This window comes from Neolamprologus multifasciatus, chromosome 14, assembly GCF_963576455.1.
Source record: "Neolamprologus multifasciatus chromosome 14, fNeoMul1.2, whole genome shotgun sequence".
NCBI lineage: Eukaryota > Metazoa > Chordata > Actinopteri > Cichliformes > Cichlidae > Neolamprologus > Neolamprologus multifasciatus.
The window spans coordinates 37,609,496-37,627,176 of NC_140452.1; the positions used below are offsets into that span (position 1 = coordinate 37,609,496).

The window sequence follows — 17,681 nt, forward strand, 5'->3', positions numbered from 1 at the left end:
GTTTCTTTGATCTGCAGTGAAATCAGCGCACATTCACGTACAGTTGCATTTAAACCCCCTTAGTTCAAACTAACATTGTCTGTTGTTATAGTGGCTAAGGTTTTGATGAAAGCCAAAGTCGGACCCGATGTCATCTTTACATCCTCTTTCAGTGATCGGATGGTCTGATGAAGCACAGCGAGCTTGTTCCTTATCAGTCTGTGCAAACAAAGTTCCCCTGGAATCCAGTTAATCCTGTGTGACACAAGCTCTGAGTAAGATCAGATAGTGATCTATGCTACATTTGTAACTAAGTACACATGCGTTTAGTTTGTTTACATATTGGTCCTGAAGTATTAGTCACAGCACCCGTTTCAGACACATGCCGCATTTCTCTCCTGCGCACAGCGAACCGAACCCGTGCTTAAATACTTTAACACTTTCAGACATTCTGATTGCGATTGCCAACTGACTCCAAGACATAATTCTCCATAAAGTCGTACAGTCTCGATTATCTCCTGCAGCTGTTCCACACTCATCAGCACATAATGGCTTTTGACAGCCCAGAAAGCAAGGGTGTGAACTTACTGCCTTCAATCACAGCCCTCAGTCTACAGCGCTACGGTCCTGACACCAAAGCCTGACATTTCTGGCAGTGTTTTTACAAGGACGACAAACTCACATGATCATTAAGGATGGGGAAGATTTTTACATGTTGTAACCCGTCAGCAGAACGAATAGCTCGCCCACGCAAAGCTCTGCCACTTTTCCAACGAGAAACTACTCACACAGACTCCTGTGTGACCTACTGGAATGCGCTGGATTGTGTCTTACTCACAACTGAGTTTAGGAAATAGAAACGCATTTTAAAGAAAGATGATCAATGGCTTCCTGCTAATTTGGCCATTTAGAAACATGCTGTTTTCTCTTGGCTAAACGGGCACATTAAGTTTAACCGTGAGCTCTGAAAATGTGCTTTTCTCCTTCTGTGACAACATTTAATCAGGGTGGAGAGATGAGAGGGGAAGAGAACACTTCAGGCTATTGTTGTTCCTTTTCTGGTTTTCCATTTTTCACATCTCCAGCAGTAAAATAGCTCCATGTGTGTTACTGAGAAATCCAGTCAACAAAGACCGCAGAAGACATCATTTCTTCTGGTATGTTCTCCTGACTGTTCAAGGCACTGCTGTACTAGTTTGGACTGTAGTACTACAGCATAGCAGCTCATCAAAAAACTTATTTTATCATGTCATCCTTGCATATAAGATTCTGTTGTAAATATGTAACAATGTGCAAACCACAGGTTTCAGTTTCATCCATCCATCCGCTTCCACTTATCCTTTTCAGGGTCGCTGGAGCCTATCCCAGCTGTCATAGGGCAAGAGGCGGGGTACACCCTGGACAGGTCGCCAGTCTGTCGCAGGGCCAACACACAGTGACAGACAACCATTCACTCCCACATTCACACCTAGTGGCAATTTGGATTATCCAATTAACCTATCCCCACAAGCTGCATGTCTTTGGACGGTGGGAGGAAGCCGGAGTACCCGGAGGGAACCCACGCAAACACGGGGAGAACATGCAAACTCCACACAGAAAGACCTGATGGTGGAATTGAACTCAGGACCTTCTTGCTGTGCGGCAACAGTGCTAACCACCGTGCCACCAGTTTCAGTTCAGTTTAATTCTATTTAGTTTCCCACTTGTTTTGTTTTTATTCGTTTCATTGTTTTAGTCTGTGATGGACCGAGCAGTGAAGGAAACTTAGGCACAGGTTAAAGTCCAAAAAAATGATTTTTTATTTAACCCAAAAAACATAATTGGTTAAATCATGCAAAAAAAATCAAAATCTTGGGCCCATAAAAGAGGTCAAAATAACAAAACTCCTCAAAGTTGACAACACTGCTGATAACTCAAACAAACTGACCTAAGTTAACGAGACAAAGGGGAAACTTAAATAGTGGCTGATCAGCCCACAAAAACAGGAGAAGGGGTAAAACACACAAAACCAAACTAAACCTAACATAATGAACTCCAATTCCCCCCCATGGTCCCGAGTTATGGCATGAACCAATGTGCAGTCTTCCTTTAAAGCTGGCTCCGCCCCTTTTCCACCTCTTGGCTCCTTAATCAAGGGACTGGAACAGCTGCAACTAAGGTAACTCAGAAAACTAAAGATTAATCACACATAACAGTGTAAACTAAAATGTGTGCACTTATTTTAGAATGCAGTGTTATGTGGATATGTGAATTAACTCTAAACCAAAAACCAGTTATTTATTTTCTTGTAAATTAATTCCTATATTTAAAGACAAATGTAAATGCGATGTTACTTATAAGCCTCGACACTAACATGGTGGGTATTACCACTGTGTGGATGTAAGTGCAGCCATCACATAGTCTTTACATCATAATAGATTATATAATATCATTATCATATTATGGAAGCTGCTTGTTAGTGGAAGATTATTACAACATCTACACATTTTGGAGGAAGCTGAGTCTCAATAAATCAGGACAGGTTGTGCTGACAAAGCTTACTGTGCTGATATAACAAAGGGCATTTCTTACATCTTTTTACTTCATTCGTTTTTGTTATTTTGTTAGTTTTGTAAGTTTTTTTTATACTTTTTAAATTTTTTATTTTCCTCTCAGTTAACTAAAATGTTCTTTTTTCTCATTTTAGATGAACGGGACCTTGGTGCAAGCATTTTGGCTCTACAGATGAACTCCTCGCTTCTTTGGTGTGTCTCTTCCTTCAGGGCCTGGTACTGGAGAACACCTTAAAACTACCCGTTCAGTTAAGTCATACCTGGCTAACCACAGTTAGGGTTAGCATTGAATCCAGCTCTACAACTGCACAGACTCATTTTTTATCAGTGTCACTGAAAGAAGGCGCACAGGCTGTCGCTGCACACTGACCTGAAACAGTTTCTCAGTCACTATGTAACACACACACTGAAGCACCTCAGCACATGTAGAGGAAGAGCCAGGGGTCGAAGCACCGAGGCTATGAGGTGTAGGCAACCTGCGCTACCACTGGAGCCACAGCACATCATACTTTTTTTTAAGGAAACTTGCAGACTAACTGTTTTAAGTGTCTCTTTTTAAGAGGAAATCCTCTGATATAACAGTGACCACAAATGTATTACGTTCTAACAATGAATACATTTGTTAAATTACAAATATATTACCATCTTATACCAATGAAAAAACCCCAAATATCCGCATCAGCCTTACAAAAAGTCATATACTTTAAATGCCTGCCTGTGTGGTAACTGCGTAGGAGCGTAAACATTGTGGTAACCCCCAGGCCAGGTACTGTCTGGTCTGGTATATGAGGTGGTACCACCAGTCTCCCACTGCCTTTTAATTACGAGTGAAGGTGGGGGAGAGCCATTTTAATGAAAATGGTCCACATCATAAAAGCAGATTTGACAAGGTTCATCCACAGTTCAGACTCAAGGACAGTAAACACACAGATAATATGGGCCGTACCATTCACAAGTGCAAACACTCTAGATAAGATTAGATGTCTGAGACTGTTGTGATCCCAGATGTGAAAAGTAGCGTGAAGCTCTGCTCTATTTGTTAGAGAAACACAACATTTCTCCTAAAATAATGAAAGAGGAGGAGTTCAACACTCTTTAGGTGAATGGTAGAACAAGTAGTGCCAGTATAAACATCAAAAGGGCCGCTGTGAAGCTGTGCATCATACTACACTGACTGAAAAATATCCATGCAGACAGTACGTACAATTGTGTTTGATCTGATCAAAGAAGAATCAGAATATGGATACAAAACGTGATGCAGATATTGCAACATATGGATGTGAACTTCTACAACCTGTAACTAGAAACACTGACGCTGAAGGCCCAGAGTCTATATGTTCTTTGTGCTTTTCATTTTGGATCTATTCACCGGCAAAAGGAAGCAAACTATGAAAAAGAAAAAGGCTTCCAGAACCGTTGTTGCCACACACCGTGGACTGTGATTATGGCCTTGCCGACAGTGCACCAGTATTTCTCAAGAAGAGATGTGGGATGGAGAGTGACAGCCAGAGTTCAGCCACAACTAATTTTAACATCCATCTGTCCCAATCTGTCACTTCTATTGGCTCTCTGATGGAGGGAGGAGAGGAAGGGAACCTAATCGGTGGGAAGCTGCCCAGAAACCCGTGACCTGAAGCAGGATGAGGGCTACAGTGCATATGTGTGTGTGTGTCCAGAGGGGTCGGGGGAGAAGGCAGTATCCTGGCAGGACATTGGGGACTCAGTTCCCAGCAGCACTCGCAGCTCTCCTGCTCGGGCTCCATAAGTCTCTCCCTGCTGGGTCAACGCTGCCTTCCTCCGGGGGATTCTCACTTTTTCCCAAGGCTATGCCCAGCTAGCTCTGACTCTCTTTCCTTGCCAAATGACCCAGAGTTCGGCCACTTGCTTCCCTTATCTGTCCTTTCCCAGGGCTGTGGTACTCTATCCATGTCTCCCGTCACTGTCTGTCACCCTCTTAGTCGTCTGATGTACAGTAGTCACATCATCTAAAGCGTTAGCCTAATTATGGTCTGTCTTACTGGAATTAGCAACACTGCATAGTGAAGCATGAGGGACAGCGTTCTATTAGATGACACAAATGAGCACAGACATGGATACACACACACTCTGAAGTCCGTCAAAGCAAACCTCAGGGTAATGCTTTTTTATGAATTATGATCCAAAGTCAACAGTGTGGGTCTTCATACTGCACTGAATAAAAGGAGGAGCTGGTCTGTTTGCTTCTTCGTGTTAATAAACTTGTTGACTAAGGTCTGTGTAGCTAAAACATTATCTGCCAAATGAGCTAAAAACAACAAAGATTGACATGGTGAATATTCTGCGTGTTCATATCACAGTCGGTGCGTGTTTGTCCTAGTCTGCTGCGTGCTGCTATAACATGGGTATGCAGTTGTATCAAGTTGCAGTTGTATATATGGCACAACTGTATATTTAGCAGTGTTGGGACTAACGTGTTATTAAGTAACGCGTTACAGTAACTACGTTATTTTTGTGGTAACGAGCACGGTAACTAATTATTATGCCAAAATCAGGAACGCGTTAGTCGTTACTGGGATTTAGATAGGGTCGTTACTCGTTACTTCGTGTGGTGGCTATCGCGGAGCTTCCACAGATTCAGTAACATTAGCAAGTGGTGGAGGCCAGCAGGTGGATGACGGAAAGGGGACGCAGAAGGAAAAGAGACCCGTGGCGGCCGCCGGTCCAAGTGTGAACTGAACTTCAGGTAAGAAGTTATGACCTGCAGTCTATCTGGGTCAGATATAAACCAAGTTTAGGTGGAGTTTATTTTCGTTATTCTGACTTTTTCCATACTGCGTACTAGCTAGCATGACGGAGTTTCTATACAGCTGGGTGGGTGCTATGAAGTTAATGATGTTGAACTTTATTTTGTTCATAAGTTATTAGAGTTGCCAACCGTCCCGTCTGGTATTCAGAGAAAATATTACGCGTTTCTTATTGAGGTGAAAAGGAACAGTTTGTCCCGTAATTCAGCTACAATGAAAAAGACACAAAGCTGGAGTTATTCTGTGTTTGCTGCACAGCTGCCTCTTCTTCTTTCATTCTCCCCCCTCCCTCTCCCGTTTCTACTTCAATCATGAAAACTGATCAGTGATCAGCTGATCGGCTTTTCTCTCTTGTTTGTTTATCGGTCACTTTGCGCCAGAAATAGGAAACCAGCAGATGTCGCCTTAAACAACAGCAGCACGTTTAAGCTTGATCAGGTGTTGTTAGAATTTATTTAATATTAATTTCTAGTATCAGCTGATGTTTGCTGGAGCCACAGCTGTAAAGCTGCTGGTCATGATGTCGGTTTGGTTATCTGGTGAGAGGGAAACATGAAGATGAAACCAGGAGATGTCCTTACTGAATCATCAGAGCTGAGCAGGTGATGGAGAAACAGGTTTACCTTTTAGGTGACATGAATGAGTTGAAGTTATGAACTGTTTCTGAGAGACAGATAACCCCAGGATCCTTTTTAGGTAGCTGACAGCTGGTAACTGTGCAGGGGCGGATCTAGCAAAGTTTTGCCAGGGGGGTCAGGTAGGGCATTAACAGGGAGAGGTGGGCACAAAGAAATACTTTTCTTTCTTATTCTCATTTAAAATGTCTCGCTTTTAAAAAATAATTATCTGAATCTTACAACAAACGATTGATGCATATATACCATCAAAACAGTGTACATCACTGTCACAACAGCGTTTGTTTTCATTCAAAGGCTTTAAGATTTTTCCTATAATGGCGGCCGGTCTCTAGTCAAAATGCCCGTGTCAATTTTTTGTCCCCGTCCAGCCCTGTATGCAGCTCATCTGCAGTCTGGTGTTACCTACATCTTCCTATTCAGAAGGCAGAATTTCCGAGTTCTGAGTACAATCAAAGCACCACGACTGCAGTTTTTGTGTTGGATGTAAAAGGCGCACATGACGCTGTGACGTAGGCTAGAATCATGGCAGCAGTCAATGACGGTCCAGGCGTGGGATTTCTCTCGTGGAAATATGCACATTATCTTTTCCTTTCTATTGGTAGGTGGCACAGTGCACTTGTGGCAAGTAAGCAAGCTAGAAGACTGGCAAAGTTATGGAAGCAACACATTAACAAGAGAATTCTGAGTAAAACCAAAGTTACTTTCCCTAGTAACTAGTTACTTTGAAAGTAACGAGTAACTTGAAGTAACTGAGTTACTTTTGATAGAAGTAACTAGTAATGTAACTAAGTTACTATTTTAAAGTAACTTACCCAACACTGATATTTAGAAACATAACACATTCAATATCCACGGCTTATCTCGTGCGCTTTGAATTGTGCATTGTGATATTGTTTTTTTATAATCAGAAACTGCTGGTATAACACTTGAACGCACGAAATGTTCACTGGTGCTGCTGCCTGATGTAGCGGAGCTGTAACTAGCCACCAGTCCAAACAGATTTGGACTGGTGGCTAGTTTGTCCACCAGTTCACTGCAGTCTCATGTCCCATTTGGGTGTTTGGTTTCTTACATCTTATTAAGTTTGTTGTCTGGTTAGTTAAAGCAGCGGCCCCCAGCCCCCGGGCCTCGGACCGGTACCGGTCCGTGAGTCGTTTGGTACCGGGCCGCGAGAGTTGAGGCTCAGGTGTGAAATGTATAGTTTTCAGGGTTTTTATCGGTTTTCAGGGTTATTTTGTTATCATTTTTATCGTTTACTCGTTTACTTTACGTGTGTTATGAATAAATCTTCTTTTTTTTGGTACCGGTACTAGTTTTATTTTGTTGTATTTATCTGCGACACCTTAAAGGCCGGTCCATGAAAATATTGTCGGGCATAAACTGGTCCGTGGCGCAAAAAAGGTTGGAGACCGCTGAGTTAAAGCACCTAAAAGATTGTGATGTCGCTAAATTATGACCCTTTATAACATTAACCTGGCACCTGGAAAACGAGGCTTCATAATACCCACTGCATTTGAATGTAACGCATCCACACATGAGTCACAGCAGGTTTTCCTGTGATGCCATCAGAATTTGCCGAGTTGACCAAATTGAAACTGAAAGTATGGAATATTCTGGTAAATAGTACAACCTTCATTCTCCAGCATCCTTATAGAGTTGCTGTTTAATTGGATTGACACTATGGTACAAAAGGCCAGATTTACCAATGGTCTATTTTTTGGAGAATTCTTACTTAGAATGCAAATTGTTGGGAGAGCGGTGTTTAAAGGAATTACACTGGGTTTACTAGAGATTGCAACACGGCACGTCTTATGTTGTGACTGTGCTGCCAGCAGCATTCACTTATTTGGAATATGAGGAGGCAACATCAGAATCATTATGTAATCAGTGCAGGTGGATCGAAGCTCGGTGCACACAGGTTCTTCAGATTCAAGCCAGAAAACTATAGAGAAGGCTCACAACGTTTTCACAGTAAAACTAGTAAAACAGAGGAGAACTTAAATGACTGAAGAAGGGATAATCCCAATCCCAATCTCATATTGGGAAACCAAAGGGAGTTAATGGGTTTGCAGTTTTACTTTACTCACGTCCCAGTTACAAATGCTAAATGGCTACATCTTTGTTTATTGTCAGTTTTGGCCAGTGGTCATAGGTTCTGTCCAATAATATGACACGAGACTGGAGTAAAATACATCCATGGATTGGCACTTTATTAATGAAGGAACATGATAAGAGCACAAAACACTACCTACAACTAAACAAAATGGCTTCCTTTTATACTCTACCTTTTCAGGTGAGCATCCGGAATAGCCCATTCTTCTCTAGGCCAACGGCAGACGTGAGCCATTCTCTCAAAAGTAGTGAGAAAATGCTCAATATCATCATCTGGAGTGAGTGGCACCAACTTGGGATCTCTGTGGTGAAATAGTTCCTGTCTTGGCAGAGACCACATCTGCTGACCAGTCAGACGAGGCCCCTCATCAGGTTCACCTCCCTCCTTGATTTGGTTGTCCTCTTGTTCCTGATGCTGTTCTGTCATTTCTTTCACTTGAACTTGAATTTGCTGAAACTGATGTTGCGTACTTTTCCATCTTTGTTCTTGTCGGGCTGATTCTCTGTCCATTCTCTGGTCTCTTGTTGCTTGAGACTGCATCGATGATTTCACCAGAGCTGTCAGTTCATCCGGTCTATCGCCAGGTTTAGCTCCTGCTTTAGCCACTGGATCAGCTGTAGCATCTTCACCGTCCTCTGCCACTTCATTACAGTCATTCTTCTTTCCAGTTCTCGTCATCATGTTTACCTCATTCATTAGAGGCAGCACTCCTGACATTTATGAATTGGAGCATTGCATGTAGCTCACCTACAGAGCACTTAGTCGACCTGTATTTAATAGTTCCTGCATTGCAACGTCACGTCTTGAGGACAGATTCTTGCACAGAAACTCTCACTGTCATTATTAAACGTACATCACTCGGACCAGAGCCAACCCTCGCATACAAGTGGACAGATTATAACACCCGTGTTCCAAATGTATAACTAGAGTTGGTTAAACCTTAAATTAACTCTAGCTGGTGTTGGCCCCTAAAACCTTTTAATAATGACACATTCACTTAGAAAGGCAGATGCCTAAACCACCGGTGATGCCAGCTTGGTAAGATGTTTCGGACCAAACACAGAGCAGCATGAATGTGCAGTTGAGAGGTCTTTGGGCTTTCTACAGTGGCACAGTGCTAAGATGGTTAAGTTCCCATACTAGCTTGTGTTTACCCTGAGCTATTTCTGCACACTCACGCATACACACTGTTTGCCCTATCGTACCCCCTCCTTCTAATTTCTCATCCCTCCCCACCCATCTACTTCCCCTCCTCCTCTTTCATCCCCCTTTCCTTCCCCCTCTAGAGTCCGGGAGGGTTATGTGAACGGCCAGGGAAGAGGGCTGAGAAACAGACAAGAGGAGTGTGAAAGAGGAGAGATATGTTGCGGGGTCATCACTGAGTCATCATATTCCCTGGTAAGGCTGGCTGCGTGTGTGTGTGAGTTAATCTGCTTTCCTGAAAATGTGTGTGCGTCTGAGTGGGATGTGAAGTTTGCACATTCCAGTGAACAAGTGTGTGCGATGTTTGTGTGTTCCTGTGTGTCTTTGGAAGTGTTAATTGTGCATTCTGTGTACCAGCAACATAACCAATAACTCACGGGAAAACAAGAAGCGAAAGCTTCTGCTCATCCAGTTCGGTTTGAAAAACAGGCCCCATCAGGACACATCAATCAATACGACGTAAGTGTGGGAAACTGTAAGGTGGCAAGAACCTATAAAATGTCACTAAAGTTCACTGAGTGGTGAGATTGTTGGTATGATCCCAGGAATGTTGATGACCTGCCAGCTATGAACAGGTTCTTAGTGAATATGCAGAAAGAAGCCTGATCGACAGCAGCAACAACGGCATCTGCTGCCATCATCTTCACGTCAGATGCCACAGAACACCTTTACAGGCCTTTGCAGTAGAGCAGGGCGATATGGCCAAAAATATTTATCACAATATATATTTGAAAATCTGCGATAACGATATAACTGACGATATAAGTGAAGCGAGAAAAAATACTTTACAACTCCACAACTTTATTAGTGCAAAAAACCCATCAATGTATTTTCACTTAAACAAGCAGCTGTTTTTATCTGCATTAAAGTTATATAAAAATGTAACAGTGCAAATTCCTGTCTGACAGTTTAACCAAAAGGCATTTCCAGTGGAAACTGGTCGACGTATCCTCAGCATAACCATGTATAATATCCACAAAACTTAAAAAGAGGTTATACACACACAATGCAGTAATATTATGTTGAAGCACAGTACGTATCACTCCGCGAGGCTCCGCCTACGGTAGCCGTAATGCTCCGACAGTCCATCAAGGGTGCGGCTTCGTAGCTTAGCAAAGTCGGACTAAAACATTTTTTGACAGATTTTTGAGCGCCGTGTACATAAAATCGGTTCAGTAATAACAGTAATAACGACGGCCCTCTTGCATGCTCTACCAAAAATGTGCTTTGTTGTGTATCTGACGGACGAAAGCCAAACCAGTTCCACCACTGAAGCAGCATTTTAACAAACCAGTTCTGGTTCATCTGTTTCATTCAACAATCTGCTTTCGCCCTTCTCATTCTCCGTCGCCGCCATGCTTTTTCCAACCTGTGCGTATGAAAACAAAGGCACTGCGCATGCTCGTTTCACCCCTATTCTATCGCCATATTTATCATTCATTCATTCATGTGGCAGCACGGTGGCACGGTGGTTAGCACTGTTGCCGCACAGCAAGAAGGTCCTGAGTTCAATTCCAACATCAGGCCGGGGTCTTTCTGTGTGGAGTTTGCATGTTCTCCCCGTGTTTGCGTGGGTTCCCTCCGGGTACTCCGGCTTCCTCCCACCGTCCAAAGACATGCAGCTTGTGGGGATAGGTTAATTGGAAAATCCTAATTGTCACTAGGTGTGAATGTGAGTGCGAATGGTTGTCTGTCCCTGTGTGTTGGCCCTGCGACAGACTGGCGACCTGTCCAAGATGTACCCCGCCTCTCGCCCTATGACAGCTGGGATAGGCTCCAGCGCCCCCCGCGACCCTGAAAAGGATAAGCGAATGGATGGATGCCCAACATTATACAGGTATTACTGTGAACGGCATGATATGGCCCAGCCCTACTTTGCAGGACCGAGAACACACATCTGGGCAGATGTTTGATGAGTAATCAGTGTAGCAACAAATACAGGCCTCTCTCTCCATACAGACCATAACACAGCACTAAACACATTTAAAAAACCCAGAGAGCCACAGTATGTGCTCCTATACGACTCTTGATAACTTCGGGGAAAAGCGTATTACCTCAAACAAAGTCCTCCTTTTAAAGAGAACAGTCCTACCAACCAAATAACCTTATCATTTAATGTAAACAAAATCAGAACCACCAGGGATTCAAGGCTCCATTCACTACTACATTAAACGCAAATTACTTTTAGATTAACTTAATTTTAAGCGATAAACTTGACTTTAATGGAGCAGCCCTGCTGTTAAAAACATCCCTCTTTTACAGCCTTCCTAAGACACTCTGCTCGCTATCATCCCAATCGCATCGCTGTCCTCTTTTTCTCTCTCCCCGAGCCCCCTTTTCCTTTCATCTCTTCGCCTTCCACTCCTCTCAACAAGGCCGAATATCTGTGTGGCCTGGCTTTGCCTCTCAACAGTAACTCAACCCATAAACAAGCTGCCTTACATGCTGTAATCACAAACCCCAAGCTGCCAGACATTAAAAGGGCCATGTTTCATCCTGATACAAAAAACAGAGAAAGAGGAGCAGAAAGAAGAGAGAAGGCTCCGACGTTTGAGCCTCCTCCTCTTAACAGATGCGGTGCCTAATATCAGTTTGCTAAAGTGCAACTGGGAGGAGAGACAGATAGCGATGGAAGAAGAGCATATCTGTGAGGAGTTCCACATTGCCCCGTGCTGATCAAAGTGCTTTGCAGCCTTTGTGGCTAATTGTGGGGATTATCTGTAAGTGCTTGGAAAAGACCGGCCTTGTTTTATGAGGCCGGCGTCTCTCTCCCTCTCGCACACGCGCACAGTGTCTCTGAAAACGCTACTGCGTTGGGTACAGTGCACAAGTAAGTGGTCGGACAATGATAGAAAAAAGGAGTGTGGAGCAGAATGAAGAGTGAAATAGAGGTTTAAAAATGGGAAACGATCCAGGAGACGTGAAAAAATCCGACACAAGACACGCACACAGAGGCAGACACATCCTTTTTTTTTTTTTTTTTTTTTTTTTTTTTTTTTTTTTTTTTTTTTTTTTTTTTCTGTCAGGAGGCAGACACATCCTGTCGTGTTGATCTAGTTTCAAGGACAGTGGTGGGACTAGAAGGTTTGGAGTGCCAAACGACTTGTCAATGTCAGTTGTAAAGCTGCCTCCCCTAAAGCCACTTCCCTATGCTCACACACACACGCACACACACACACACACACACACACACGCTCAAAACTGCGGTCAGCTGAGCGGATCCTAAGTGAGGTCAGGAGTAGTTTGGAAACACACGCACACAGCTCACAAAGAGACTTTCTTTCTAGGGTTTATGAGTCTTCTCTATAGTTTTCTCTGACCACAAACACACATGCTAACACGCACACACACATATATTCACACATGGGCAGATGCACACATGCAAAGAAAAAAAAACCCTCACACAAATCTGATATAACGGATATGGTTTTGTGAGGGGGAGAAGTGTGTATGGTCAGCGTCAGGTCCAAGCAATTATCCAAGTGTCCAAACCTCTTTCAGGCAGTCATGGTGGAGCCAGACAGAGCTCACACACACACAAGCACAATTCTCAGCTCCAGCTCAGGGATTTACCCAAGATAATTCCACTTCTATTCACCATGAGAGGTTTTACAAGGTTAGGTCCAAAAATCTCTGAGCCACAGCTAACTACGAGTGGACTACCAGCTGGCCCTTGGACTCCAGTCTGAAGGCTCGAGTGCTTGATTCTGGTTAACTGAATGGCCTTTTGGGCTCAGAGCCCCGACAACGTTTCCAATGAGATGAGCAGAGAAGACAACGGCAAAGCAGCTAATCTTGTCTTTATGCGGTCTTTGTTTGTAAGTGGGGAGCACTTGTAGAGGCAGTGTGCAGGTAAGCAGCGTGTCAAAGGTTAAGCTGGGAGATTCAGACTTGCACACACAAGTTAATTAAAGTTTGTCTAAGGGGGTGAGAGTGTCTCTTGAGGAGGCTGCGAGAGTCTGAGCGCTCGCCTGAGAAAGGAATGCTGTCGACTTCAAAGTTAGCCGACTGCTGCTGAGCTGTTTTCAGAAGGTGCCCAGAGAAAAAAGAGCGGGCAGAAATCAGAACTGTTAATGGATAATTTTCTGTGACTGAAGCAGGTGGAAGACTGTGTCCCCAAGAGCAGTAAGAAAAGGCACACGTTGTTGCAGCCCATGAATTCACAACTATTTTGAAAGTTGTGCAATGAATTATGATGGTTAATTTTGGCATTTCGAAACAGATGACATCACTAATCATAATAATTAGTAAGCTTTTCACCTTGTATCAGCTGGATCACTACTGGCCACTTTTTAGCTGTTCCACCTTCAGACTTGCTTGTTCGGAGACTTTAATTCAACATCGTTACTCTTGTGATGGTGACCAGAAAAACAACAGCAAACATTCCAGCAGGAATCAGAGGATGGATGCAGGAGAGGGAAAAACTGACAAGAGAAAGAGATAAGTCCAGAAAACAGAGGCAGATGGCGAAACGGTTAGCTTTATCTCCCAGCTAATGCTGAGGCCCCAGTGTCACATTTAAACACTCTGGGTGAGCATCATTTTTGAATGTGCATGGTTAACACGGTGAGTGTGAATATGAACCTAAAGTGCCGCTGACAAAGACTTGTTCTCACTGCCATACCTGACAGCATGAGAGAAGAAATGTGGAAATATGGAAGCATCTGCACGCTAGGCTCTTCTAAAAGTTTTCATAAACATTTGCTGAAGCCTTTGGCACTCTTTAAGGGGTTGACTCAGTTTGTTTTAACATGTTTTATTTTATTTTTTATTTTATTCATTTAGTTATTTATTTTATTTTATCTTATTTTATATTATTGGGTTTATGCTATTTGTATATGTACAGCACTTTGTGAACCCTGGTTTTATGTTAAAGTGCTCTATAAATAAAGTTGGTACGGTAAGAAAGACACGGAGACTTTGATTTGTATTTATTTATTTTAAATTTACTTCATAATTCTGCAACTTTCATATAGTTAAGTAATCGTTTAAAAGTAGTCTCCCTTCAAGTATTATTAAATATAATTTTATTAATAATTCACAGTGGTGGTATACAGAGATGGGCAGTAACGCGTTACTGTAATCCGATTACTTTTTTCAAGTAACGAGTAAAGTAAGGGATTACTATTGCAAAAACGGTAATTAGATTACCGTTACTTTCCCGTAGGAACGCTGTGTTACTGCGTTACTAAAAACGTGATTTTTTGCAAGAATGTCTCATGACAGTGACGTAAGCGAGTGCGATGTTCGTGACAACAGCTGTGTGCAGATCAACAATGGATCATATATCGAGTGCAGAGAGAGTATGAGCGTGCAGCGTTTAAAGCGTGGAAGTACTGACCTTACTTTGAGTTTGATTCCATAAAAAGTGACAAAAACATTAGTGTCCGTTGTGCGTGGGAAGAAAACTTCTTTTTACAGCGAAAAAAAACCCTAAACTTCCGAGCAAGCACCGAGTAGCTACGACGTAATGGGAAACTCACAGAGAAACTCGCGGATTCTTCCACTGACCGCGGCACACCTGCACCAGGGTAACCCTCCGCCTACCCCCACTCCTGCTTTACAGGTGAAAATAGAGCAACAGGACCGCTAGTCTTTGACTTTATTTATTTTCACTGTGTTTTACTTGCATCTATTTGAAAGACTGAGTGTAAACACACAAGGTTTTATTTTATGTGCTGGAATGTGCAGAAAATAGTCCAGTCAGAGAATGTTGCATATAATTAAATGTTTGCTTGATGCATAAAGTTAAAAGATTAAAACTAATAAAACAAGTTTTAAAAAGAGACTTTTCCATTTGATTACATTTTGTATGATGATTATGTAGAAAAAGTAGAATTGGGCTGAAAGATCTATCACTTTATCACCTATTCAGGTTGTAAATCGTGTTTTTAAGAAGTAACTAGGTAACTAAGTAATTAATTACTTTTGAAAATAAGTAATCAGTAAAGTAACGGGATTACTTTTTTGGGGAAGTAATCAGTAATTAGTTACTGATTACTTTTTTCAAGTAACCTGACCAACACTGGTGGTTAATCCTGTCACCTGACAGGAAGCCCTTGGTTTGAATTCACCACTGTCCCTGTGCCCGTGTGGATTCTCTCTGGGTATTTCATCTTCCTCCCATAACCCAAAGACATTTAGGTTAACTGGTAATTTTAAATTAGCCATAGGTGTGAATGTAAGCGTTGATGGTTGTCTTTGTTAGCCCTGTGTCAGACTGGTAACCAGTTTTGCTCTTGGTGCACATTTTGCCAAATTTAAGAGATAGACTTCTTGCAGCATCCAATCTTCCACTGAGAATGTTTTAATACTTCAAAATTAAAAAGAAACAAACAAAACAAAAACACTTTTATTGATATGGTAGATCACGTCGGTTACACAAAAGAGTTAAAATAAATTTGAATCCACAGAATTTTCACCTGCTCACCACGATTTAATGGTTTTTTCAGCCTTTAGCATCAACATTGGGTTTCAGTGAAAAACTAGGTTGGGCCATCTGAAAAGGAATGGTGAAAAAAAAGTAACAAAAGAGTGAATGAAGAAACAGACAGCAGACGTGTAGAAGAGGAAGAGAATAACCTCGAGAGGGACATAAAAGAGAGTAGTCTGGAGAAAGGGATAGAGAGGAAGGAAAAGGAAAAGGAGGAGAGAAGATGAGCAGACAGTGTCCTTTATGTATTGGTTGAGTGTCTCCCAGGGCTTTTGTAATGCTTTACACAGACCCACTTTCCAAGGTCGCCGCACGGTTGCCTACTCCAGCTGTTTTCATATTCAGTTTCAGCCTCGTTTCTCTCCCTCCTGTGTGATTTTTTTCTCTCGTTTTATCTGTGACTGTGGGGCAGATTATTTCCAAGGGCAACAGATTACCCACAGAAATAGACAACAAAAAGGACAAAATAAATGAAAGGCTGCCAAGATTTTAATCCTGATTATAATGGGGGAGGTGGACATATACCGATGCAACTATACATGTACAGCCTCTATGAGTTATCTCACAGCTGAGCAAAATGGGAGCTTGTCTGATCTCTGCTACAATCTGTCATGTCACTTAAGGTAAAAGTATCTTCAAAGAGGCAAAGGTTGGCAATTGAAAGCCAGACTGGAGACCTGCTAAACTTGCGGCTATAGCCTCTGCTAACCATGCTATCACAGCAGGGTTAATGAAGAGTGGTGCTAGCTTAGCAGGAGGTGCTAACAAAAGGGCCGGCAGGAAAGCTTAGGAGTCACACGAGAACACAGTGTCAGTACACGATGCACTTCATCCAATTTACTCCTGAACTTATCTCATTTCTCTCCTTAACACCACACGTAGCCAACTCCTCCTCATCACCTCTGTTTCCTTCATCTACACGTCCATTAAAGCAGCGGTCCCCGACCCCCAGGCCTCGGACTGGTACCGGGCCGCGGGAGTTGAGGCTCAGGTCTGAAATGCATGGTTTTCAGTGTTTTTATCGGTTTTCAGCGTTATTTTGTTATCGTTTTTATCGTTAACTCGGTTTTCCTGGGTCTTTTCACGTGTGTTATGAATAAATTTTATTTTTTTCAGTACCGGTATTAGTTTTATTTTGTTGTATTTATCCGCGACACCTTAAAGGCCGGTCCATGAAAATATTGTCGGGCATAAACCGGTCCGTGGTGCAAAAAAGGTTGGAGACCGCTGATCTACACGTCCATTAAAGCATCTGCACCAATCACCAACGTCTCCAATGGTTTTGCACTGAATTCCTCTCTCATTTCCAGCTTCAAACTCATAATCCTGTCCAAAACGCTTCACCTCCAGACCACTGCTCACCACTCCATCCAGGTACTTTCACCACCACACTCCTGGTGATGGAGATGAGATGTTTTCCACATTTTCCACTGCCTCCCTGTTGGCAAACAGAACTGGAGGCACTTGTTGTTAACCCAGGCCCAACTGAGCCAATCTCATTCTTGGTGATCCATATGTTTGACTTGGCAAAGATTTTCCAGATGCCCTTCTTGACACAATCCAGTATCTGAACTCGGGACACTGGCTTGTACCCACTGGCTAGGTTCAGTGCATACAGTCCACATGATAATAAATTCTGGGCAGCAAAGATGTGCGTCCAGACGCTTGGCTGGATAGATGCGCAAATCTATGTCATGTGGAAAGTCTAATTTAGGTTTAAGGGCGTGGAGGTTACAGTGGTGGATCGTTCATTTCCCATTACAGACCTACAATTAATGTTGTTTTGAAGTGTACCCACAATATTTCCAGAATGTTAATATTCTTAGTTGTCAAAGCAAACCAGGCCACTTTCATTTACTACCCTGAAATGCTTTATACTAGATAGATATATGCGAGTTTTCCAACATGTTTCACAAAAGCTACAAATATTCACACTGATGCAAACGCTGCTACAGAAAAATGACTCTAGGTTTCTCAAAA

General features: G+C 42.6%; 1 protein-coding gene and 1 long non-coding RNA gene across 6 annotated transcripts in view; both read right to left on the minus strand.

Moving 5' to 3' along the window:
* bcas3 (BCAS3 microtubule associated cell migration factor) overlaps positions 1-17,681 on the minus strand; it is a 367,208-nt gene that overhangs the window by 97,005 nt on the left and 252,522 nt on the right. The window lies entirely within an intron of this gene.
* LOC146504605 (uncharacterized) lies at positions 1,294-9,870 on the minus strand. Its single transcript, XR_014868700.1, has 2 exons — positions 6,770-9,870; positions 1,294-4,953 (listed from the first exon to the last, which is right to left on the minus strand). It is a non-coding gene; the product is annotated as an uncharacterized LOC146504605 (long non-coding RNA).